Raw genomic sequence first — 27,913 nt, forward strand, 5'->3', positions numbered from 1 at the left:
CAGCAAATATCTCCGAAACTAACAGTCCAATGACTACCAAATTTGGCATGCGGCAGCCCAATCAGATGCCCATCAATTTTGCCTCGACGGACAATGTCGCTGAAACGCACCGTTTGGCAGCCATATTGGATTCAAGCTTTTACACATGCATTATCATGTGCTATTCTGGTAGCCTATCTCCTGACGAATCCAGAACACTAAACCGTTTGACTGTAGCTCAATTGAGAAGAATGTTACAACATGTTAAAGAGGGAACTCTTTGGCCCCCGTCCATAAACTTGCAATATAGCAGAACTTTAAACACTTGTAACTCGGCTAAAACTGGTCCGATTTCGACCAAACTTCGTGTGTTTGTATACACTGGGCTTGTCCATGGCCATGTTTAATTCTAGCGACACAGAATTCAAGGCTACGGAAAGAAAAATGAAACAGAATTCATGTATAACAACATACTTTAACCTATTGCACCTCACCAGACCATCCAATACCTGTCAGACCAGGCACTCTTTAGTATATATGCAGTTCGATATTGATATGCATTCACAAAATCACAATACAGCAAACTGTGATCTGACTCTGAGAATGTCATTTTGTGGGGAAAACAGTGGTATTTTACGACACTTCAAACTTGTTCAGTAAAGACGCACAAAGAAGCGTCTTTGCTCTTGGCGCTGTACGCTATAGCATTGTCTGTAAACCTGTGGTGTAGGTTTGTTGGTTTCATAAACAAGTCCGTGGTCTTTGAGTATAATTTTCAGCGAACTGCGAATCCATTGATCCGCTATCGACTACCGAGATCACTAATCAGTCTCGGTGAATTCGAGTGTACATAGTTCAAATAAACAACGCAAGCAGAAACGGACTATAGAAATGTATTTTAACAAAGAAGTGAAAAAAGCTGCGGTAAAATATCGGCATAAGCCCCGTTCACAGCATTTCAATCTTCTTAGAACATTGATAATGTGCTCGCAAAGGACTTCTCAATAGGCACACGTAGTTCTTGAATTAGTACCGACCTTGTGGTGGTTGTAATGTTCTACCCTGTTTCCTGGTCAACTGCAGCACTTTTCTATCGCTTAATTTACCGATGTCAAACAAATTTACTTCCTTATGCCACTAGCGAACGTCTGCAGAAACGGACTATAGAAATCACGTGTCAAGATCCTCATTCGGCTATGTCTGAAAGTTTAATACTCGGGCTCTAATGCATTGTCGTGCACTGACTGTCTGACCCTAATGGCCAATACACACCTTGAAGCTATACTGTATCTGCTTCCCTAATAGCAATAGGGATGGATAAATGGGGTGCACTGGTGCGTGAATCAGTGTAAAGGTATAGAGAGCGATAGCTATAGCGGGGAAACTGGAACTGTATTGTTTCCCAGGTCGTGTATTGACTGTGTGAGCCAATCCTGCTCTCGACCAATACAAATTGTAGATATATAGTTTGATGCACAGAATAATTATGCATGTGCAATGATCTGACATCAACTACATTGCAAATATCACAGTGTCTTTTCCATTGAACAATAATATACCATCAATAAATAAAAAACAAATTCGCCCAGTAGAATCAATGTATAAAGAAATATCTTCCTTGTAAAAAAGTTTGTATTTTGTATGTTGGCACCATGTCTATATTCAATATTACATGAAGACGCACTAATGATTCTTATTTTGTAAAAGTTGCAATTTAGGATGGGATTGTCTGTTACCACGCTTAATTGTAGTCACATCGTGTAGAAACAATCGCGTGTCGATAAAGCCGGCACAAACGGACGAAACTGCAGGCTCCTATAAGAGATATGTGCTCAAACGGACTATAAGACCACACCGGCGTTGAGTATTCTGCTGTTGAAACATAAATGATAGTCAAAGGGTTATTTACACTTGTAGATGCGATGTTACAATTAAGTCTGATGTATACTATGAAGATCGAGTGCACAAGTACAAATTGCTTCGACGGAAAACGAAGTTGGTTCAGCCCCTAAAGGAACGAAAAATTAGGCAGCGCTGGCTATTAGCGGAATTGCCTATAAAAATATATGAGTTACGTCCCTTAGCCAGTGTATATACAAGCTCCTTCCCAGCGCGTGACACCTTCGTTACACTCTCGGTAACATCGCTGCCACCAGTGTGGGCGCGGCCATTTCAAGAATCTTGAAATTTGCCCTCCAACCCCATATGTAGTAACGTTTATACTTTTGTTTATGTCTCTGGGAATGCCATCATATTTCAATTTGAAAAGGTTTACGACTGACCATGTTTTCCAGATGAATTCACTTTGTTGTTTTGATAATCAGATTGGTTCGAGATTGCAGACTAACGGAAAATCAACCAACTTCTCCCTTACATTCTTACTATATATATCAATAATGCCATCATATTTCAATTTGAAAAGGTTTACGACTGACCATGTTTTCCAGATGAATTCACTTTGTTGTTTTGATAATCAGATTGGTTCGAGATTGCAGACTAACGGAAAATCAACCAACTTCTCCCTTACATTCTTACTATATATATCAATAACACGATAGTTTTAATGAAACAGAAATTCAAATTGACAAACGAAGAAAGTAATTTAGCAGCGATAAGTGTATTCGGTGTCACGACAGTCGTCACTTGTTTGTAAACATAACGGTCATTCGGTTGCGAGTTCAACTCCAAGCATGGTTGTGGCCACCTATTCACAGTGGGTAGTTTTGACTGATGGCAGCGATAGTATAGAGAGCTCCGGGAACGTACTATCGCTGTGAGGAGCTTGGTGTATATAATGACCAAGCTCCATCCCAGCGTATGACACATTTTTCATCATTGGATGTGCAGAGCAAACTGTCGCTGTTAGGAGTTTCTCGAGCCGGCAAGCAGTCTATATCCGGACTGTATATTGTGTATGTTCGGGGAAGCCCTACGAAGTCGTGTAAATGCTTTTTGAACTAACAAAGCAACTTCGATAGGTAGGTTTCTACAGTATAACATAATGGGGTCCTAATAGTGATGTGCTTTGACATTTCTAACCGTTTTCTGTGATGACTCAAGAAGTTGTATGTATTAGCTTTCGGATTATTCCGCCCCGTCACCTATTTTCGTGGTATTTTGATATCACGTTAGAATAACCATACCAAGTAATTTCATTCATATTACTTGTGTCACGCATGTGATCTAGGATGTGTTCCTTCCGTTTTAGTGTCAAACGAGGATTCTATATCTGAGATACACTGATTTTTTTTCACTTGTAACTCTGTATACATTTGTCTGATTTTGACTAGTTTTTGTGTCCATGTACAATTACTGGTGGCAGCCACAAATCCCCAAAATTACGGGATATTGATATCATTAAAAATAACACTTCCGAATAGTTAATATCTCTGTATTTTATTTAAATACAACCTGGTGAAAGTTTTGAAATAAATGCATTCTTCTAGGTTATGTATTAATTGCATTATTGGCATGACAGTATGATCTCTATTCTAACGAATAACCTCAGGGAGATTAATATTGTTTATGTTTCAAGCAAACTGATATAGTACTGAAGATAATGTGTTGATATTGAACACACTTATTACAGAAAAAACATAACCAGTATATCCCCAACAAATATAAAGGTCAACTCAGTACATGTAGTGTGTTGCTGGTTCTGGACAAGAGCATTATAGTATCATACAATTATTCCCAAATTAAAACAAATTTAGCCGATTCACGTTGCTAATATATTTTATTACATTTCGCAGTAAATAAACATGCAAAAGTATTGGTTTCAACAAAATGACATACGGTTCATGTTATGATGAACATACCATGTACACTTTGGTTGTTGTTTAAGTCCACACTCAGATGTATTCAAGGTAAATAAGGATTGTTTGTATATAATGACTTTGACCTTTATATTAAATATTAAGTTACTGTGTTCTAGGGAACAAAGCATAAAAAGAAGTTAAATTTCCACTGAAGAATGTCATCACAAGATACATTGGTTGCGGTAAGTTCATTGAAACATTTCAATCACAACCATGCTCTTTTAATTGACATCAATCAAGTGCCAATGCATGTGATTACATCAGTGATGTTTCTCCACAACCACATGTTTGTAGGATAAAAAAAAAAGAATAATACAACAGACTATTGATGTTCATGGAACAAATTCTGAAATTCATTTAAATATTAACATGATAAGTGCTCTGTATAGAACATCATTTAACAAAGAAGCATTGCTATGAACAGCATTAGAGAAGCATAATAATTGTCAAGTTGTATATATAAATAAACAATTGGCACATTTCATCATTTCTCATGTAACAAGAAAACAGTACAGTAATAAGAGTTCACCTACTTTAAACTGGGTCATTCTTACATGAACTAATTTCAACTTCAGGTTATAACCATTGAAATGAATATACCAGACTAACATGATTATTTTTTTTTAAAACACTTGTGGCAAAATTCCAAGGACAGATTCATTAACATGTTTGAATATGGGTGGAAGGAAATGGCAGAGTGTTGAAGTTACTGATATAAAAGATGGAGGTGTAATATTTTACCTTAGTAATATGGTTTAAACCTGTTGTTTGGATACGCAATAAACTATTGGATGTATTGATTCAAGTTTTAATTCTGTGTCCAAAATTCAAAAGGGTAGTAATTACATTTAGCATAAAACTGGCCTGATAACTACACCGGCTATAATAAATACTCTCCTTTTCACATACACCTGATATCATAACTATTTGATGGTGATTCATGAACACATGCTTATGATATAGTCGGAAAAAGAAAATGGACACTTCTTTAAGTAAAGGTTATGGAATGTTTTTGTCACTTTTCTTTACATACATACGATGTAGTAAAACACAAATAATACTTTTTGAAAATTGATACACATTAAAACAATGTGAATCTCATGTGTGAATTTCATCGTCATCAACACCCCTTTATGGGACTTACTCCACCGTCGAAAATACAATGTGGAGGGACCCGTTTATGGAACTCACTCCACCGTCGAATATACAATGTGGAGGGTCCCTGGGGTGTTTTAGACTTGAAATAAAATAAAACATTATGAAATTGTATACAGAATTCAAACATGAATAGCTTCAACACCCCTTTTTGGGACTGACTCCACCATCGAAAATACAATGTGGAGGGTCCCTGAGGTGTATAATAACCACAACAAAATCAATTCCAGTTTCATAAGAAAACTCTACTAAAATTAGTGTCCATATTGTGTTTCTCACCATATCATAAGCATCTCTTTATGAATTATTGTCAGATAGTTATGAAACAACTTCTTCCTGAATACATGAGTGCATCTTTTCTTTCCAGAGTACATATTATATCAGGTTGTTGCAAATGTAAATACTACTTCTTGAATATTGGATACAGTTAAAACATGAATTGATACATCGGTAGGTTTTTGTGTGTCATATAATCAGGTTTACACATTGTGACATCCCTTGTGTACAGGTACATGATGCACACAGGAAATATTAAATGGGCAGTCCCCAATGAACAACCAGGGGCCATGATTATACAATGTAATATTTCTCCATACCATTATGGTAACATCAGTAACTTTAAACTCTTTAAGTGTCATGTAATGGTTTTATCATATTAGAATGTATAACATGTAATTCATAGAATAATTGAGAATAATTGAGAAAGCGCCAAGTTTCTTTTCTTTTAGGTCAGTTGAAATATATACATGCGAAAATGTAAACATATAAATAACATATACAGAGAAGAAAAATTATATTTTAACAGGTAAAATCAGAAATTGGCCCCAGGTCCACGTTCATGATAATACAAGTACAGTCCATTCATATTTTGTAGAACATGCTTTTGCAATAACAGTCACAAACATAAATACAGGTCTATAATTATGATGAATACAAGTACATTTCATTTGTTTGTATGTTGTTTAATGCAGCACTCGGCAATATTCCAGCTATATGATGGCAGTCTATATATAATCAAGTCTGGCCCAGACAATCCAGTCATTGACATCACAAGCATCTATCCACACAATTGTGATCCAATGACATGCATCAACCAAGTCGGTGAGTCAGACAATCTGATCCCAATAGTCACCTCTTACAACAAGCATAATCACCTTTTGTGGCAAGTATGTAGTGCTTAAGACCTATTCTACCCTGGATATTCAGAGGTCAGAACAAATCATGCATCTTTTATGAAATGTTGCTTCTTTCACAGCTACAAAAGTCATTATTTATAAATACAGATGATAAAACATGTAAGTGTTTTTGATTAAAGAAGATTTACAAATTGGTTTAGATTAGCACTTTTCAGATATACATGTTTATAATTCTTCAATATATATACATAATATGTACAGTGCACCTTATGTACATATGATATTATACACAAAATAATTGAGCATGTGCAATAACTTCACATGAACTAAATTCAAAATATCAATGTCTTTTCAATCAATAAAATCACATCCATTACTTCATCCAATAGAATCGATGTACTTTTCAACAACAATATTCCTTGTAAAATCAGAAGTTGGCCTCAGGTCCACATTCATGATAATACAAGTACAGTCCATTCATATTTTGTAGAAAATGCTTTCGCAATAACAGTCAAGAAGATAAATACAGGCCTATAATTATGATAAATACAAGTACATTTCATTTGTTTGTATGTTGTTTAATGCAGCACTCGGCAATATTCCAGCTATATGATGGCAGTCTATATATAATCAAGTCTGGCCCAGACAATCCAGTCATTGACATCACAAGCATCTATCCACACAATTGTGATCCAATGACATGCATCAACCAAGTCGGTGAGTCAGACAATCTGATCCCAATAGTCGCCTCTTACAACAAGCATAATCACCTTTTGTGGCAAGTATGTAGTGCTTAAGACCTATTCTACCCTGGATATTCAGAGGTCAGAACAAATCATGCATCTTTTATGAAATGTTGCTGCTTTCACAGCTACAAAAGTCATTATTTATAAATACAGATGATAAAACATGTAAGTGTTTTTGATTAAAGAAGATTTACAAATTGGTTTAGATTAGCACTTTTCAGATATACATGTTTATAATTCTTCAATATATATACATAATATGTACAGTGCACCTTATGTACATATGATATTATACACAAAATAATTGAGCATGTGCAATAACTTCACATGAACTAAATTCAAAATATCAATGTCTTTTCAATCAATAAAATCACATCCATTACTTCATCCAATAGAATCGATGTACTTTTCAACAACAATATTCCTTGTAAAATCAGAAGTTGGCCTCAGGTCCACATTCATGATAATACAAGTACAGTCCATTCATATTTTGTAGAAGATGCTTTCGCAATAACAGTCAAGAAGATAAATACAGGCCTATAATTATGATAAATACAAGTACATTTCATTTGTTTGTATGTTGTTTAATGGAGCACTCAGCAATATTCCAGCTATATGATGGCAGTCTATATATAATCAAGTCTGGCCCAGACAATCCAGTGATTGACATCACGAGCATCTATCCACACAATTGTGATAAAATGACATGCATCAACCAAGTCGGTGAGTCAGACAATCTGATCCCAATAGTCGCCTCTTACAACAAGCATAATCACCTTTTGTGTTGTGTTGCTTAAGACCTATTCTACCCTGGATATTCAGAGGTCAGAACAAATCATGCATCTTTTATGAAATGCTTTTATGCTTTCACAACAAGGTGCAATAACATTCCAGTGTCTTTTGTTGAACAAAATTTACAATCTTGATAAAATAGGCACTTTTCAAATAATGACATGGTAAAGATTGTTTTCATCACTGTTATTTTGACAGCTATATTCATAATCTGATCTCAACAGCTTCATGGTACCCAAAGTATGTAGGAAGAATTTTCGCAGATACATTCTTTAGTCCTCTGACATATACATGGTCAATAAGTGTTCCGCCTTCAGTAGTAGGTTCTGATACAATCTGTGTAAAACCATTTGATTCCATTAAAGTCAGTATGGAAGATGATGAAAACACATTTTCGTTGAAATCACCCATGATAATGGCTCGACCACAATGCTTATCAAGTTCCTGAACAAGCTGTAATAAATACTTTTTGAATATATCAACTGTGTATGAGTTTGGCCTGTAGATTATAACAACATGAGCTTGTAGTTGCATGACATAAAATGCCAGATACTCTAAATTGGATACTGGTAACTGAGCAAATTCACATGTTTTCACATCACTAGAATAGACTGCAACACCACCATGACTCTGATTCTTTAGTTCCATCAGTATTGGTTCAGATGATTCATAGGACTGTGATCTGGGTTTATGATGAAATGTATATCCATCAAGTTTAGCTTGATCAGCTCGGTGGGAGTCAGATAACCATGTTTCTGTCAAGCAAATGAAATCAGCCTCAAAAAACCTCCTGTCATTCTGCAAATCTTGAATGTGGGAATGAAGGCCCTCAATGTTTAGCATAGTCAAGGTACATGTAGGATCACTATCATGTATACTCTGATTTGAAGGCATGAACTTTGGCATACTAGACAATGCTGCTTCAACTTTTTCACTGCTGTATATCACTGACTGGTTAAAATCCTGAATGATCAGACCATCAAGAGAGGATACTCGACTTAATGCCACATAAGCTTGTCCTGCTGCAAATATCTTGTCTAATGAAACGACAGCTTTGTTAACAGTTATTCCTTGTACTTTGTGTACTGTGCAAGCCCAGGCTAATTTCAGTGGATATTGTCGTCTAATGCCTCCATTGTTTGTAACAGTTTCCTCTAGTGGCTCAATGGGTGTGCAGTTAGAGTGTAATGCAGTTGAAGTCCTTTTCATTTTTCGCAATTTCTCACCAACATAGTCATTGTCAAATACAACATATATTCTCGAAGGGAATGTTTCACCATCAGTCAAACATATGTGGTTAATAGTTCCAAAGACTCCATTCACAAGACCATCTGATGTATCAATATTTTTTGTGATCATCACACGAGCACCAATTGCAACATTGAGACTTTTTTGTAAGACTGAGTTATAAACTCTCTCATGATGGTTTTCTCTCTTTTCAAGTTTTCCTGTTTTTGCATTTCGTGAGAAATCTTGTGCCTCAATGGAAATTGGATCTGAGCATATAGAATGAAGAGTAGCGACATTGAACTCATCAACCTGAGCATTTGTTGCGAAAATGTGAATGGTATGTGGATCATCTTCATCAGTTTCTCGTTGCTTGAGCATATCTATATCACTTGTTTCAAGAGGTTCTGACTTTTTTCTGGTTCGTAATCGATTTAGAACTTCTGCGAATGCAGGGTCTCTTTGTCTCATGATTTGGGTCAATTCTGTGATAGAGAAATTATCATTCCACAGGTCATATCCATTTATGCCAACATATAATGGTTTGCTCATAACAGGTGATAACTGATAAAAGTCTCCAACAGCAATTACAGATACATTTCCAAATGGTGAATAATCAGCAGTTTGTTTGATCTGTCTCAGTCTACCATGAATGTACGTTAACAGCTTATGATCAACCATTGAAATTTCATCAATGATAAGAATGTGAATGCTTTGCAGCTTTGCTCGAAGACTATTGATCTTTTCCTCACCAAGTGGCTGGTATGGCAGTTTTGCATCAATTCCAATTGAAAGTGCACTGTGTATTGTGGATGCATTAATGTTAAATGCAGCAATGCCAGTAGGAGCTACCAAAAGAACAGACATATCATCTGGGTTATTTTGCATGGGTGCTAGCAGTCGTGTAGATTCATAGCAAATTGCCTTGATCAAATGGCTTTTTCCAGTACCGGCTCCACCAGTCAGAAATAGGTTAAATGCTTCAGGATTTTTGCCTTTCTTTTTATCCAAACACCATTGTCTTATTTTGTAGAAAACACCAGCTTGTTCCTCATTCATTGATCTCATTATTGTATCTGCTTCTGCTTTTGACACTGTACTCTGAAGCACCTCTGTTTTACATTGTGTCTTATCAGTGTGTAACAAGTCTGGCATGTTTCTAACTGATTCAGTTTCAGCTTCCTCATCGGACATGTGAGTATGCTCATCTTGACATTCTATTCTTTCAGATTCAGTCTCTGGACAGATTTGAGCCCAAGCATCTTGCAGTTGATCTGATTGTTCAAGCAATTCCTCTGCTTTATCAATAGCATCACCATCCTTCTCAAACATTGCTTTGTTTCTGTCAACAATCTCTTTCACAGTTTCTACAGGACAGTTCTCAATCTGAACAGCACCAGTTTGATAGAAATCTTCAAATGAATTGAAGGAAGGTGGTTTTAACTGAGTATCAAATGTGTATGGCAAGAATAGCTGTAGTATACTGTGGTAGTATTTCTCTGGATTCTTTGTACGGGAAAATCTGGCATATCTGATAACTGCGGCATCAGTTCGTGTACGTTTCTTCACATGACCAAGGCCATTTTGCAATGCTACTATTGGACTTTGCGGTTTAGAAACTCTGGATACTTCAGATTTTGACACCACTCTGTATTCCGAACAAAAAGTAGCAAGACACATGTTATTGAACTCATTATCTTTTGGTCTATTCTTGTATCGATCAACAATGCTGGTCATCCAAATTTCATCTTCATCTAGTTCACCACTCTGTTGTTTGTTTTTCAAAATTTTAAGAGGCAAACTCATTCTGACAGGGTCTACAGTAGGAATGAACTGTACTTTGCGTGATCCTTCTTTCAATCTTAAATTGCAAACTCGAAAGACAGCTTCCTGAGCACTCACTTCTCTATTGTGTAGGTATACAGCACCAAGTTTCTTGAGAGCAGATTTTGCATCAGTGTTATCATTATTGGCTTCCTTTTGTGCATGATTCAACAGGAATCCCATTTCTCTTTCTGCCTTTGAGATATACGAAATGATGTATACAACACAGGAGTAAGCATCAACAACATACTGAATATCCATGTTAGCATTCCAACATCTGAGGAGGTCTGGATTGTACTGATTGACCCATACATCATTGGGATTGCGTTTCATGACAATGTTTGTCTTTTTGGCTACAGTATCACATGCTAGTTGAAACATATCTTGTGAAATACCAATAGTGTTGAACAATGCATCAACCGACTCTAATGTTTGGTCATCATCTGTTAGTGCTTGCCAAATCAGTTTCAAAATTGTTTTTGCACCTGGGATTGTCATCACTTTGACATTTTTTAGATATTCACAGAGTTCTTCAAGAGTATTTGGCAAATCCTCTTTTGGTTCAATCTTGTCTTCACCTCCTGATCGTGAAATGAATGTTTCATTGCTTGGTGGACGGGGAAAATTGAATCTGCATGTTGTGCCATTTTTCTTGCATGTCTTTGAATGTCTTTTGCTGTGTTTCTGGACACTATTGACTATATTGAACAGTTCCTCATCATTCTCAACAGAAGGCATTTCACATGTTACATATTTGTCAATGAAGGATTTTACTGCGTCATCATTGTCTTTGTCAACCTTTGGAGAATTCTCAACCCAGAAAAGGCAGTGAGTGTGAGGGGAACCTCGATGCTGGAATTCAACACGATAGAAATAATCTTTTATCTTTCCAATTGGCTCTGCTGGAGACATGATAACCTCTTTCAAGAAGCAATGAAATCTTTGGTCAAACATTCGGGCTGCTGTCACTGGGTTCTTTCTCAGTACAGAACATTTTTCAGACCAGTCAAGTTCAGTGGCTTTACGTTTATCACCTTCTGCTCTCAAAATTGTTTCAATCATTTCTGGCCATCTCATGTCAGCTGATGAAAATGAACAAAACCAGGTTGGAATACCAAGTTGTCTTATCATTGCAAACAAATCTTTCTGAGCAGACTGCCAGAATGGTGGAGTTCCTCTTATGGGTTTCAAGAACTTGTAGCCTTCATCAAATTTTAATATTTCTCTCAAAGAATCAGAATCTATCAGTTGTTCAGCGGTAACTTTTCTATTGTGTGACTGTGATCCCTTTCGCATTGCAATGGAAACATTTGACATAACCTGTTCAACTTCGGAGAGATACTGAGCATAAAATATGTAGTCAGTGTTTTGGGCAAATCGTCGATCAGCGTTCATGAGGCGTGTATGTAGGTAACGAGCAAGTGTGATTCTCTCATCACGATCATCATGGAAGGTAGGGGACCCTGAAGGGAACAGTACTGGAAAGGATCTTGCTTCATTGCTTTTGTCTGTCAATACTCGTACAGGATTATTTTCCTCAGCAGGTGCAACACAGGATATCAAGTGTTGATCAAGTACTTCTTGGCCAATATCAACAGGTTGTAGACACGTATTCAACAGTAATCCATGCTCTTTCTCAGACTCAGTCATTTCCATGTTTGAACCATCCTTGTCATCATCATTTAGTGATAGTGTGTCAGTATCAGAAGCATTAGTTTCATCTTTCTCATCAATAACCGGCAAAGGATTGACCCAGTCTGCATTAAAATTCACATCTGTGTACCATTTGTTAGATGTTTGAAGATATTCCAAAGCATTCTTTAAATGAGTTTTGTTTACAAACTGATATTGATAATGGCCTTTGTAAGTAATCTTTCTTTTTAGTTTAACTCTGATCATCTGATCATCTGTATCACATCTTGGTAACATACTGGTGCTTTTCTGAATGTTAGAAGGAACACATACTACAGGCCCATGTACACCATGTTGTCCACCTTTTGGTAATGCCATCATTTTCATGAAAGGGATATTCAAGGCAATCAAGTGCTGCTCTAGTTCATTTAGACATTGCAGTTGCATAGGAATAGGGTTAAGTTGAAGATTGTTCACTACTGCTTCTGCAGGCATTTTTCCAGACAAGAGTTTTCTGTGACAAGTATGACAAATCCACAATGTGCCTTCTGGACTATTGACAAATGAACACTGGTCATCACAACTGTCTGTGCATTGGTGTAGGTAGGAGTCTGTGATGCATTTCTCAGATACCGATGCGACATTAGTTCCTTTGTTTTCATACAAAGTTCTTTTACATTCAACAACCGATTTTTTGAAAAGCCTCCGATGACAAACAGAGCACACATATTCAGGACCTTGACATATGTTTCTGACAAAGGATGTTGCAACATTCTCCATTATTTTCCTTTCTTTTGTGATTTTCATAGCTCTGGCAGAATTTTTCTCTTTCAAATTCTCTCTGTATTCACTGCTAGCTTTATACTTTGCAATGCTTGCAGATTTAACAGTTTCTCTGTGGTTTGCATCTTTGGCATATTTGTCAGTGCTCCTTGTTTTTACAGCTTCCCTGTGGTTTGCATCTTTGGCATATTTGTCAGTGCTCCTTGTTTTTACAGCTTCTCTGTGGTTTGCATCTTTGGCATATTTGTCAGTGCTCCTTGTTTTTACAGATTCCCTGTGGTTTACATCTTTGGCATATTTGTCAGTGCTCCTTGTTTTTACAGATTCCCTGTGGTTTACATCTTTGGCATATTTGTCAGTACTGTATGATTTCAAAGTTTCTTTGTGGTTTGGGTCTTCAGAATATTGTTTTCTACTGTATGCTTTCATGTGTTCTCGGTGTGCTTCATCATTTGCATATTGATTTGAACTGGACTTTTTCTTGCGGTTTCTTAATTCAGGTACACTGTGATACTTTTCTTTATCTTTAGTCTGTTTGCTTTTTTTCACATTCAAATTCAGTGTTTCACACATATCTTTCTCTGGTTTCCTTTTGGTTCTGATATATTCTCTTTTAGCTTTTGCCTGTGCATATTTTCCTTTTGTTTTTTTTGTTTGTCCTTCATCAGGTGTCCCTTCATGAGCATCAGTGCATACTTTGTTGTCAAGTTTTTGTTTTTTCAACACTGAGGGTTTGTCAAATACAGACTGGTTGGCATTTCTCTTTCTCCTTGTATTAGGACTGCAATTCAAATGTTTCTCACAATATTTGTCTGTGCACGAGTTTCTCAAAGCACTAACTGTGTTGACACAAACAACAACTTCATAATGAGATCCACCAATATGATTTAGATATATGGCTTTGTCAGTATTTGATGTGCCTGAATTGATCTGACTGCTTGAATATCTCAACCATCTGTTGTCAGTGTATGTGCAAATGTCAATTTCAAGTAGATTTGCAGCTGCAAGAATTTCTAGTTCTGTAGCCCATGTTCCAATGTACCACATTCTTGACTGAGATATGTATTGTTCAACTGACTCGTAACCTGGTCTTAAGAAGTGATGGAAAAGTTCAGCATGTTCTTTCAAGTGTGTCACAACAGCCAGTCTGATTTTCCTGTGGTTGTTTTCTTTGCCAGAGATTGCATATGAAAGACTTCTAAAGAAGCAATTGCCATCACCTTCAATAGACACTGTTCTGCATGGTTCACCAATTTCCACACCAAACTCATGATCTTGACACTTTGCTACACATTGGTGTTGAATATCAAGCTTATTGCACAACTGTTCACATACATTTGACGACACAGGGCAGAATAGCATTGCATGTTTGTCAGTTGCAATTATGTCCACATCTTGTGAGTTCTCATCAGGTTCATCAATGTCCACCACATCATCATGATCAGTCTCATTGGTTTCTATTGCAGTGTCAGACCAATTGTCCATAGAAATGGCATGTGCCTCAACGCCAGATATAATTCTCAGTGCTGTTGCTTCAAATTGGGTGTCTGCTTTCAAATTCCTTGAATGTGCAAGGTTCAAACAATGGTTATAGACCTGAAGGAGATTTGTGTACTCAATACAAATGCTAGTGCCATGAGGTACTTGTAATCCTGCAGCGTTTCGAGAATGTGAATCAAATACGTAGTATTTGTCATTTTGTTCCATAACAGCAAATGTTGCTTCTCCAAATGTCACAAAAGTAGAGTTATGTTCGGAAAATATGGTTTGAAGTGCAGCATCAAGACACATCACTTGTGGAAGGTTTAGGTCCATATCCTTCATCAAAAAGCCACTCAGAGATTCACCAAGCTCTATTGTAAATTGTTGACCAAAGTAGGGTACACTTCGAGGAATTTCATCCAGCAGAAGGTATGCATGACGAGAAGTTGACTGTCTATTGTTTAGTATGTGTTGATAAAGTATGTTTCCAGCACAAAGAACAGTGTCAAGATCATGTGTGTCCCATAAGGAAATATCTTTAATTGCATTGAACAGCATAGCAGATGTACTGTTAGCTACACATTGTTTACCACTGTGTTCACCAAATCTTGCATGACTTTGATCAAACGTTCCTTGTACACATGGTGTTTTTCTAATGACAACTTCATGAAACTTCTTTGAGGTTTCTGCATTGGGCACAGGTTCAGGCATAGGTTCAGGCATTGGGTCAGGCATAGCTTCAGGCATTGGGTCGGGCATTGGGTCAGGCATAGGTTCAGGCATTGGTTCAGGCATTGGGTCGGGCATTGGTTCAGACATTGATTCAGGCATAGGTTCAGGCATTGATTCAGGCATAGATTCAGTTTCAAGTATATGATCAGTTTGACGACAGGTTTTAACGAGGCTGCCATCCTCGGTATCTTTGTATGGGAGGTGATACGCCTCAGTCATTTGATCAGAGTTTGTGGTTTCACAACAGGTTTTAACGAGGCTGCCATCCTCGGTATCATTTTTAGGGAGGCGATACTCCTCCATCTGTCGTCGCGCCCTCAGGTGCTTCTCTTCCATCTGTCGCTGCATGGCCTGCACCTTCCTCCAGTTCTTCCTCTGTGGCATCTCTGAAACAGAAAAAAGAATGAGGATAAGATATATGGATGAACAAGTTCTTTATTACAATTAGGAGCATTGTTTTGGTGTAGGTTCTAACAGTTACAGTTCTAACTCAGTTTTTGTGTAGGTGATAACTGTTAGAACCTACACCAAAACAATGCTCCTAATTGTAATAAAGAACTTGTTCATCCATATATCATATCCTTACTCCAACTCCTAATGCTTTTCAAAGAAACATAAGTGATGAAATACTCATTCCAACAACTATACTCCTTGAATAAGTTTGTACTTCCCCCAACTGAATTCAAATCTAAGGGTAAACTCATTGCACACATTATATGTGTCTTCAGTATGATTGGCACAGTTAAAAATATACTTACTTATATATAGCATGTGACTTTAGTTATTGAAACCTATATAACAGATGTTCAAAAGGCACTGTGTTTGCAAAAATGAGGCATTCAGAAAAAATGAATGAAAGTTTAGTAACTAATCTCTCAGTTTGCCATTATCATCTCAACTTTAAGATGTCCAGGTGTGTATTAAGGAGAAACATTCGTACAGTGTTTTTGCAGCAAAAATACAAAGCATCTTATAAACATGCCTTGACAAGACGGTGGTTGATGGGTAAGCAACAAATTTGGGTTTGATGATTGAAGAAACAATAGTTTCAGGTTTCACACTGAATGACAACACGTTTAGATTTGTGATGATCATATTGACAAATCCTTAAAAATATTCTTCATAGTTCTTAAAGAAACAATGGATTATAGAACTTCAATATCTTCAGCATTCACATTTGCACAAAAATAATTTTTCATCAAATTGTGTGTTTTTTTAAACAGCACATAGCTACACTTTGAAAGAAATGACAACACCCTAAAGTTTTGATTATTTCATCTTGTTTTTAGGACATGGACAATCTGATGCACAACAGAATGTCAACAGACGACATCCAATCTAATGAAAGGTATATCAATTTTCTTGCACCACGTTAATGTGTAAATGAATGTTATTTTAGTAAATTGCACAAATAGCAGACTATTGAATGTGTTCCATTCTCTTTGACCTACTTCACATAGATAATCATTATCTCTCAGTTTTATACTACATGCGTTCATTAATGGTGACCAGATTAGTACAGTGTTTTCATAATTTTTTAGAAAAAGTTTAAATTTATATCATATATATTTTTTACAACCACTTCAAAATATTTGTCAACGTGTTAGTTCAACACAATGGAAGGATGTGCATTGTTAGAAGTCCATTTTCTTGCCATAAAACCGTTCAAAGGTAAAATTGATGAGTTGTTTTTCTTGATATGGTGATATTGTGATTCACCCATTGGTAAACGTTCAAAATCCTTCCCTTCCTGTCCTGATTTAACTGAAATATTGTTCAACACAACATTCAACTCAACACACTTAATGCAAAATGTAAAAATTGACACAACACATTGTTTTCTTGACCCTTTAATAAATTGAATATGATACACTCAGTCAATTGCAGCTATATGATGGCACCCAGTAGAGTCTGGATTAGACTATCCACTGATTGGTATACTGAACAACAATCTTGTATGATTCAGCATACTGTATTTGTATTGATTTCATTGTTGTTTCATGCAACTCAGCAATATTACAGCTATTGTATGACAGGATCAGACAGTCATTGGCATGATGACAAACCTTGCATGCTAAGTCTTGAAGTGTCAGCATGCTGTATTGTTTTCATTGTTGTTTCATACCATTCAACAATATTTCAGCTATATAATGGCAGCTTGTATATGTCACTAGAAAATTGGTGGCCCAGTCGTCTAAGGCGGTGCAATACGCTGTGCAGAGTTGTGGGCATGCAAGAAACGTATGAACGTGGGTTCGAATCCCCATTTGCCCCAATTATGTTTCTAGGTTTGTCAGCACGATACCCGTGCCCATGGGTTTCCTCCTTAGGCTGACACGCCGCAATACTGTTAAAAGCGGCGTTAAACCAAACTCACTCACTAGAAAATTGTTTGTTCTTAACACTGCACTAAGCAATATTTCAGCTATATGACGGTGAATAATCAAGCCTAAACAGGACTATCAAGTGATTGATATCATGAATACATCAACCAATTCCTGTTAATCGACACTTGTGACAAGAACAATCGCCTCTTGTGACAAGTATATCAGCACATTGTTTTCTTTACCTTTGATTGTTGCCGCACTCAGCAATGTTCCAGCTATATGTCCGCGGTCTGTAATAATAAATAATTGAATCTGGACCTGAGAATCCAGAGATTGGGCATCAATCCAAGCAATTACAGCAGCATAGGTAGCTGAATACCCCCACTCTGCACTATTGCAGCTGTATGAAGGCAACCAGTATTTATATAATCATCTCTGTACCACAATACTGTTGTGCCGTATTGTTTTCATTGTTGTTTAATGACATTGCTCAGCAATATTCCAGCTATATGATGGTCTGTAATTAAAGTCTTGACCAGACAATCCAGTGATAGACATTATGAGCATCGATCCACACGATTGGGATACGATAACATGCATCAACAGTCAGCAAACCTGACCATCCAATCCCATTAGTCACCTCTTACGGCTTGCATCATCGCTTTTTATGGCAAGCATGGGTTGCTGAAGACCTACTCTAACCCAGATATTCACAGGTGTCCCGTCATTGAACAAACAATACACATCACCTGTTCATTCATTATGTTTAATGCCACTCAGGAATGTTGAAGTTGTATGATCGCAATCTGATAATAATAAGACTGGACCAAGCAATCCCATGATTGAACAACAATCTTGTAGACTGCATTGCACTCAATGGTCAATCAAACCAGTGATTAGTATCGCCTCATGTGATGGCAGCCAGTATACAATCTATATTTTTTCTAATATTACAATAAACAGGCTATACTTACATAAATGCGTCCAAATTACCTCTTCCACAGCATCTAATTTCTCTCCGTAAGCAGCAGTTGAGATGTTAACTTTGTATACTCAAGAAGCTGCCATGTTTTTCTTTGTATGTTGTATAATGCCATACACAGCAATAGTACAACTGTGAATAATTGCGTCAAACCAATGATTGATATCAGTGAGCACAATTTACATCCTTGAGGATTGATTCCCCACAAAGGTAAATATGTGAAGCCCATTGCTTCTTTTCAGTTGTAGTAAAAATATTGCTAAAACTCTCACTCACTCCCACTTGAAAGTAACATTTATTTAATTGGGTTGTGCATTTTAGAATGTGCAAAGCCGGTGTGGTAGCCTACTGGTTAAAGCATTCACTTGTCAGGCTTAAGACCCAGATTCGATTCCCACTTGGGTACAATGTGTGAAACCCATTTCTGGTGTCCGCTGTAATATTGTGTAGACTGCATTGCTTAAAGCGGCGTAAAACAATACTCACTCAGAAACACACAGTTTCTGATGCTCAAGCTGCTTAGGTTGAAGGAGATAGATTGGCAGCTAACTGAAATGTACCACCATGGTCTTTATATTATTTTTTAGCACCTGTTAGGATGTTTGATGAACAGAGGCACTAGAGTAGCCTAGAGGTAAAAGCGTTTGTTGATCATGCTGTTCAATTCCCCACATGGGTACAATGTGTGAAGCCTATTTCTGGTGTCCTCCGCTGTAATATTGCTGGAATATTGCTAAAAGCGAAGTAAAACAATACTCGAATCATTCGGATACTGAATTAAGCTGAAGTTTCTTTGTTTGAAATAGATACATTGACAGCTAACTGAAATGTACCACCATAAATTTGTCTTTATATTTAAGGATGTTTGATATTTTGAAAGTGAACAGTAGCCTGGTGATAAAAGCGTTTGTTCGTCACGCTTAAGACCCAAGTTTGATTCCCCACTTCTGGTGTCCCAAGCTGAAGTTTCTTGTGTTGAAGGAGATACATCACTGACACCCGACTGCAATGTACCAACATGAATTTGTCTTCATTTAAATTTTAGGATGTTTCATATTTCGAAAATGAACAGGTAAGGTAAGTGGTTAAAGGGTTCATTCCTCACGCTGAAGACCCAGGTTTAATTCTTATATGAATACAATGTACATCCGCCGTGATCTCACATGAATATTGGTAAAACTGGCTGAAACAATACTCAAAACACAGTCTTTCTGATGCTCAAGCTGCTTAGGTTGAAGGAGGTAGATTGGCAGCTAACTGAAATGTACCACCATGGTCTTTATATTATTTTTTTACCACCTGTTAGGATGTTTGATGAACAGAGGCACTAGAGTAGCCTAGTGGTAAAAGCCTTTGTTCATCATGCTGTTCAATGTGTGAAGCCCTTTTTCTGTTGTCCTCCGCTGTAATATTGCTGGAATATTGCTAAAAGCGAAGTAAAACAATACTCACTCGAATATTTCGGATGAATTAAAGTGTTCATTCCTCATGCTGAAGACCCGGGTTTAATTCCTATATGGGTACAACGTACATCCGCCGTGATCTTACATGAATATTGGTAAAACTGGCGTAAAACAATACTCACTCACTTAGAGTGTGCATTGAACTCAAATCTTATGTTTGAACTGCAACCTGTCGTTATTTTAAGATGTTTGATATTTTGAAAAAAAGAACAGTACAGTAGCCTACTGGTTAAAGTGTTTGTTCACCACAGATTCGATTCCCTACTTCTGATGCTGTGACACTCCTGGAATATTGAAAAAGCAGCACAAAACAATTCTCAATTCTCTCATTTCATTCTGTTCTATTGCATTTGACAATGTTTGATTCTGAAATATATAATTTCCAACCACATCAAAAGTACAAATTGACACAACACAGGGTTTTCTTTAGTCTTTATTGTAACTGTAACAATCTTACAATATTGGTCAAACCTCCAAGTTGAAGATTCACCATCCTGTATGCCATACACAGCAATATTGCAGCTATGTGGAGAGGGCCTGTAAATAAGTCTGGACAAGACAATGATTATTATTGTCGTTAAAAGGTTTATTGTTTCACGTTGCACTCAGCAGTATTCCATCTATATGACTGCAGTCTGTAAATAATCAGACCAGACTATCAAGTGATTGATATCACAAGCATCGATCCACACAACTGGGATCAATGACATGCATCAATGAAGTCAGCGATAGAGGCTGACCACCCAATCCGGTTAGTCGCATCTTATGGCAACATAGGTTGATGAACACCTATTCTACCCCGGATCTTCACGGGTTAATTGGAATTGTCAACAACTCACAATCTGGACCAGTAATTGGTATTGTGAACAAACAATCCATGTTCTCAAAACACAATTACAAATCAGACATGCTAAATCTTGAAGATTCAGCAAATTGTTTTCAGTGGTCTGTAGATAATCAAGTCTGGACCAGACGATCCATGATTGAACACATGAGATTGATCCATGCAATTTGGGATACGAATACATGCATTTGTTTTCATTGTTTAGTGTTTAATGCTGCCTTCCAGCTATATGATGCTGGTCTGTAAATAATTGATTCTGGACCAGTGATTCAATCCATCAAAATTGGGTTATGATGACATGCATCAACCAACTCAGAAAGTCTGACCACCAGACCCCTACAACCTGATCCTGTTAGTCAGACGGTCACTTTTTATGGCAAGCATGAGTTGCTGATTCTACCCCGGTCATCCAGGTACAATTATGAATATTACAACCTACATCTGTACAGCATACTGTATTGTTTTCGTTCTTTAATGCCATGTGCTGGCAGCCTGTAATTAATCTCATCCAGATTGATCACTTAATCCAGTGATTAGTATTGTCAGCAGTATTGCAGCTATGATGGCAGCCAGTAAACAATCTATATTTTCTAAGAACATTACAAAAGACATGCTATACTTACATGATTTTATTGTGTCCAAATTATGACCTCAATGGCTTCACTCCAAAATCCAGTTGGTAACCAGCTGGGCACAACGAGATGTGGACTTTGTATACTTCTTTGATGATTTTGATTAAGCTGGTTAATGTTTGTGTCTTTGTTGTATAAAGCCACACACAACAATATTACAGCTACATGATGGCAGCCTGTAAATAATCAAGCCTGGACAATCCAGTGATTGATATTGTGAACAACGATCCACCTTGTCAGGGTACATTGACACATAATCAACAAATCTGGTCAATTTTGACCATCCAATCCACTTCGTCACCTCATGCCCAGAAGAGGTTGCTATGAGGAATCACCTGAGCCTTTACTACAAGTGTACAAATCTTTGCGTAATAGGTCAATACTCCAAAAAGTTGTATTATTGTGTTTATTGTTTAACTCTACACTGAGTATTATTGCAACTGACAATGCCCTGCAAATAAGTCAGTGCTTGACAGCAATATTTGTGATTGACAATGAGCAACGATTTAAGCCCTCAGTGTTCGATTTCCCACATGTCAAACGTATAAAGCCCACTGTGGTGATATTGTTGTGATATTGTTGGTATATTGCTAAAATCATACTCACTTGAAAGTGAACACATTTTTTTAATTATGATGTGTACAAAAAAATAACTAGACTGTAAATTCTGAAATTCAAAGACACAAACAATGACTGCCTGAAGCATATTAGATTGTAGGATATACTTGGATATATAATTCCAAAGTACACCCATGGATTGGCCTAAATATGATAATTGACCATGTGTGGTGGAGTAGTCTACTGGTTGAAGTGATTGCTGAACATGGGTTCGATCCTTCACATGGGTAAAATGTGTGATGGTGTACCCCACCCTGATATTGCCAGAATACACCTAAAAACGGTGTAAAACCCTACTCACTCACAAGTTCACACATTTGTTTAATTCTGTTATTGTGTATTTTAAAGTGTGCATTGAGTTTTAACTGTAGCCGTTGTTTCACAAATTTGAAAGACACAAGCAATGTCTTTCTGAATCTAAATGTCAATGTCTTTCTGAATCTAAATGTAAGATATACATGGACTGATAATTCCAATATATCACCAGGGATCATTCTTCATATTATTTTTTTATTAAATGTTGGGATATCTGATACATTGATATTGAACTCCTTGATTTAATTATGCCATTATGAATCTTAGACTGTGCATTGAATTCAACTATTGCTGTCAATTGTGATTTTCAAACATTCTTTTTCTGCAGGAGAATTAACAAGGTCTACAGCAGTGTTTTAGATTACAGGGACACAATGACAGATGTTTCTAATGTGTTTTTGTCTCCATATTAATTTCAAACACCTGTCACATATTGAAATTAAACCTGTTAATTATTTTGAGTGATTTGAATTCTACTGTAGCCATCAATTCAGATTTATTTTCATATGCGAGAATAGAGTAAAATTGCAACATAGATGTTAATTGTATAAGAAACCAATATGTCCAGCTAATATTATTGAAGAAAATACATTCATTTCATTTCCATTTACATTATGCTCAAGCATCCTGAATGATACATTTTGAACATACAACCACTTCAAAATCTACAAATTGATAGTTTAAAGATTACAAATGTTACAGAATAGGTCAGTTCTTCAACTTATTGTAATGTGTTTGGTCATGAAAATACAAAAAATGACCCAAACCATTATTGATTGGTACTTTTAAAGACATGATGAATGTTTTTAGAGCTGGATTGCAATTGAGAAAATATTACTTGACCTTACAAGACAGTAATTTCATTTCATTCATCTCAAAGCAAAATATTTCCCAAAATGGCCAAAATGATAATGACAAGTACTGTTTAACTACAGTTGAAGCTGGTGGCTGGTGAACCAGCCCAAATTAATCTTTGTTGTTACCATGTGACAATTGATGATAATATGATTGTCACTATTTGTTCAATCTTGAAGTATTCTAAGCCAGTAAAATGTCTAAAGACTACTTATTTATTAGTAACAAGACTTTGAAGCCACAGTTGCATCAAGTAATTAATATCAACTACTGACAGAAAAATGTACCCTTACATGATAATGACATCTAGCAAAGAACTATATATCAACTGCTGCTAAGCCAGGGAGTTAACTCTTACTCTATCTGTTATACTGTAGTAAGTAAATAACATTAAATATGAAATATGTCATTTCTGCTTTAACATATTCACAATTCGTATTTGTATATCATAGCCTGTGGAAATAAGGGACATTTCAATGTTAATGAAAAGTATTATTTTTCTTTTCAAGATGTTGCCACCATGCACTCACCCTCATATTACACAAAGTAATGTCATCTACTCCTAACCCATGGTGTAAACTACTGCGACAAAGCAACATGATAATGGAATCTCATGAAGAGATCATAAATAAAATCATTACATAAACCCTTGTTTCTTGACAACTTGGAATTTAAATATTGTAAATTCAAACAATTTCTATGCTTGTAACATGTCTATTTATGAATGATAAGGCTTTTAAGCCACAATTGCATCAACACAGTGAAACAGACTTATTGTCATAATTTGAACAAATTATCAGCTGCAAAAATTCTCTGCAATGTACATTCCGAACTATCTCTTACTGGAGAAATCCATACCATACATCATGAAATATATCATTTTCCTCACACCATATTTATTAGTAGTATTTGTCTCATGCAGTGGGAAATATACGGCTTTTCAGTAATGTACTGAAGACTTTTACAGTAGTTGAAGTTTTAATAACTGCCCCCTCCTTTGAACCCAATTCGTCTTATTCCTGCCATCATCCTAAACCATCCAACTTCGTAAGGCCTAAATAGAAAACATTAATCACAGTAACGCTACCAACACAGGCATAAATTCAGGTCAAAACAAAGTCTCTTGAACTTAGCAAACACTTCAACTATGCTGTAGTCGATAAAGACACATGTTGGCACTGACAAATACTAACATACAACCAATAATACTAATGTTTAAATAAGCAGCAACGCACTTTACGGGGTCTTGATTCGCCCGCTACAAACAGCTCAATTACCGCACTACAGCACTACCGTTGTCTCGCAATACTGTTCTGAATGCACTACTCAACTGACACGCCTTGGCGATCCAACACCCCTTTTCGAAAACACCCTCGAATTAAAAGCACGATAGAAATGATGAGGCGATTATTGCAAATCCCAGCCACGTGATGTGTAGCAACAGATGCACTTACTTTTCAAAAGGTAAAATATATCCCACAACTCATCAATATGAACATCAAATCCACTGAATATATAACCGACAATATTAGTTTGTAAACACACATTCACAGATTAAGTGAAAGCCTAAGATATATCATATTATGTCCATTTCTTTCTCACAGCAAAATACCGTTTCCTCACCTGTAGAATATGGCAATCCAAGGGGCGGGAAATGCGCGCGCCACCAAGGAAGTGACATCGGTCAAATAAAGTAACCTCCCCTGGCAATGACCAGTTAAACTGGATGTGTGTGGCTTGAACGCACAGCTCTCAATGCGCATTCGGATGCCTATTAAAGAGGACCAGTACCAAAACGAATTTGTTTATTACTCTTTGAAAAGACGACTGTACGCCCAAACGAACCAGTGAAATATCACATTGTTATTAAATACCATAATTTAATTATTCACAAAGTATTTTCAAATGGATACAAATTAGAACTACATCATTACATTTATATTTTCACTTGGCATTTCCTAAACATACATTAACTTCCTGACAGCTAACTTGATAGAGATCTTGAACAGAGGGCATAATGTCCTTGGAACGGATTTTCGTACTAACAAATTAACTTTTTATAAAGCAAGCCTTTTTTTAATACCAATTCCAATGGGTTTTTTTTAAATTCCCTATTTGTAATGCCAAGTGTTGACAGTAACGTTCACCAATATGTATCATTTCGTTCTCCTATTAGAAACCAGCCCTTCTCTTGGTTTCATCGATCTCAGTTGTCTTTACAGTTAACCATATTTTCATCGTTGCTAACAACATATAGCTGAAATGGCCGGATCATTCTTTGCTAATTGCTCCAATTGCCTTGACAAGAAGTGACCGACGTGTTTTTATTGTTACACAATGCCCCAAGCCACATTATCCCCGAGGACGTGCAATATGTCACATTTTCTCACACCTACAACAACAAATCACCTGCACCCCCTGCATGCTGGTATCATTCAGGCTGATCCTCACTTTGCCACTAGGCTGGTGGGGATTAACAGTGGTGTTGTTTTCACTAGGAAAGGCACCATGTACAAAGGTGGTAGGTGAAGTGATCTCACTTGGACAATCAACAGCTATAGGTCCCTATCAGTGAACACGGTTAACATCATGAGCCACCAGGTTAATGGTGGATAAGTAGTTTTCATTATATGAAAGTATTCAATCATTTAGAAAACATTTTTAATTTGGAGTGAATAACAATTAGTGAGCGAAACGATTTAATGACACTGCAAACTTTGTTCAGTAAAGACACTAACAGAAGCGGTTGTAAAATGTACAAACAAGCCCCTTTCACTGCATTTCAATCGTCTCAACATTGATGGCTGTTGTTCCAAAATACCTTCTGCAATAGGTGTAGGCCTTCTGCAATAGGCATATCTGTTTCATAATTTAACACCGGACAAAGGTGACGTCTGCGATGAGATTCTGTGTCCTGTTCCCTGGTGAACGTCAATTGTTTTATCGCTATGGTTTAGCGATTTTAGCAGGAACGAAGAGACTATATGAAGCTCTATAGAAATCACGCGCGCGTAACATGAGCATGTGTAAGTTTGTGCATATTGGAGCATGAGCCACGGTTACGATATAGCAAGACAGGCTAGCAGTATAGCGCCTTTATTTAGCTGTTAGCTGTTGAAACGTAGCGCATGTTTAATTAATCATCAGTTTTACTAAAAATATATATATGTGTGTGTTTGCGCGCGCGCATAATCTTCACATAAATAAACTACAAACTCACTTTTCTACAGTATATAGTCCTGTTCATTTTCTGTATATATGTTGTACATATATCTTCTAACGAACTACGATTATAATTGATTAAAATTAGTGGTCCCTTAGAGTATGTTATAACCATACTTTTCTTGTATCACTCCCATTCTCAAACTTAGGCAACATTGGTGTCAAGCACAACTCCAGTTCTTGGATGCTGTTGGCAAACTTCTGAAGATGGATTACGATTGTGTCAGTGTGACAACCTCGATATGAACTGTGATGTGAACTGTGATATTAACTTCAAGTGGCGAATATTTTTATACAATGGATTTAAGGGATGGGTGAATTAAAATGTTGAATGAAATAAAGTAAAACTGGGTTATCAAACATCTTGAGTCATTGCTTTTGTCTATAACAGGACAAGTCCATTTTCATGATAGGGGTTAATTACCTGATTAACAAATGCAACCAGGTATGACATTGTTGTTTTTAGGTGTCTCACAACTCGGCTGTCTTACTAATTGGAGAACACCGTGAACATATCCTTCCTGATACCGGAAGTGACTTATAAGACAACAGGGAATGCCTTATAACCCAGGACAATTAAGAACTCGGTTTCATTGTTTTAGTTCTTTGTGAAACCCAAGTGAGATATTGTAAATGGACTTCCACGAATGTAAACCAATATCCGCCAATATATTTCAGCAACGCACGAAGCCCGACATCGCTGCTTGCAGCTATATTTTTTCACATACTTCCTGTAGAAGTTTGTGAGACCTAAGAAGGAGCGGATCTGCTTTTGTGATTTGGGCACTGGAAAGGTTCTAATTGCTTCAATCTTTTTGTCATCAACTTGAACACCTCCACATGATAAAACATGACCCAGAAAAGAAACTTTGTCCGTTGCAAAATTGCATTTGGATGGCTTTAGTGTTAAATTTGCCTGTTTGAGATAGTAAAATACTTGCTCCAAATGTTGGAGATGCTCTTCAAAGTTTTTGCTGTAAATTATCAAATCATCAATGTAAATCAGCGCAACCTTAAAAAGCAATTTTCTTAGCACCTTGCTCATGAGCTGTTGAAAACAAAGTGGAGAATTTGTCAAACCTTGGGGTAAACGTTTGAACTGATAAAGGCCTTGATGGGTGACGAAAGCAGTTTTATGCTTTGAATCTTCATGTAATGGCACTTGGAAGAAGCCATTAGCAAGGTCTAAAGTAGAGAAGATCTTAGCTTGTGCATTGGCGATGTTATCAACAACATCATCAAAAACAGGAAGTGGCCATGACATTGGTAGAGTGATAGAATTCAACTTTCTGTAGTCACAAACAAATCTGTATGAGCCATCGCGTTTCTTGACTAGGATAATGGGAGCT

At 36.8% G+C, this 27,913-nt stretch overlaps 1 long non-coding RNA gene across 2 annotated transcripts; it reads left to right on the forward strand.

The window, feature by feature from the left end:
- Positions 1-2,873: 2,873 nt before the first annotated feature.
- On the forward strand, positions 2,874-26,866 carry LOC139475760 (uncharacterized). 2 transcript variants are annotated; one of them, XR_011654019.1, is made up of 4 exons: positions 2,874-2,957; positions 3,914-3,979; positions 16,596-16,654; positions 26,714-26,866. It is a non-coding gene; the product is annotated as an uncharacterized lncRNA (long non-coding RNA). The 2 variants fall into 2 exon arrangements; XR_011654020.1 differs by lacking the exons at positions 16,596-16,654; positions 26,714-26,866 and adding an exon at positions 5,461-5,514.
- Positions 26,867-27,913: the final 1,047 nt, after the last annotated feature.

This window comes from Haliotis cracherodii, unplaced genomic scaffold, assembly GCF_022045235.1.
Source record: "Haliotis cracherodii isolate W230 unplaced genomic scaffold, xgHalCrac1.p SCAF_3, whole genome shotgun sequence".
NCBI classification, from domain to species: domain Eukaryota; kingdom Metazoa; phylum Mollusca; class Gastropoda; order Lepetellida; family Haliotidae; genus Haliotis; species Haliotis cracherodii.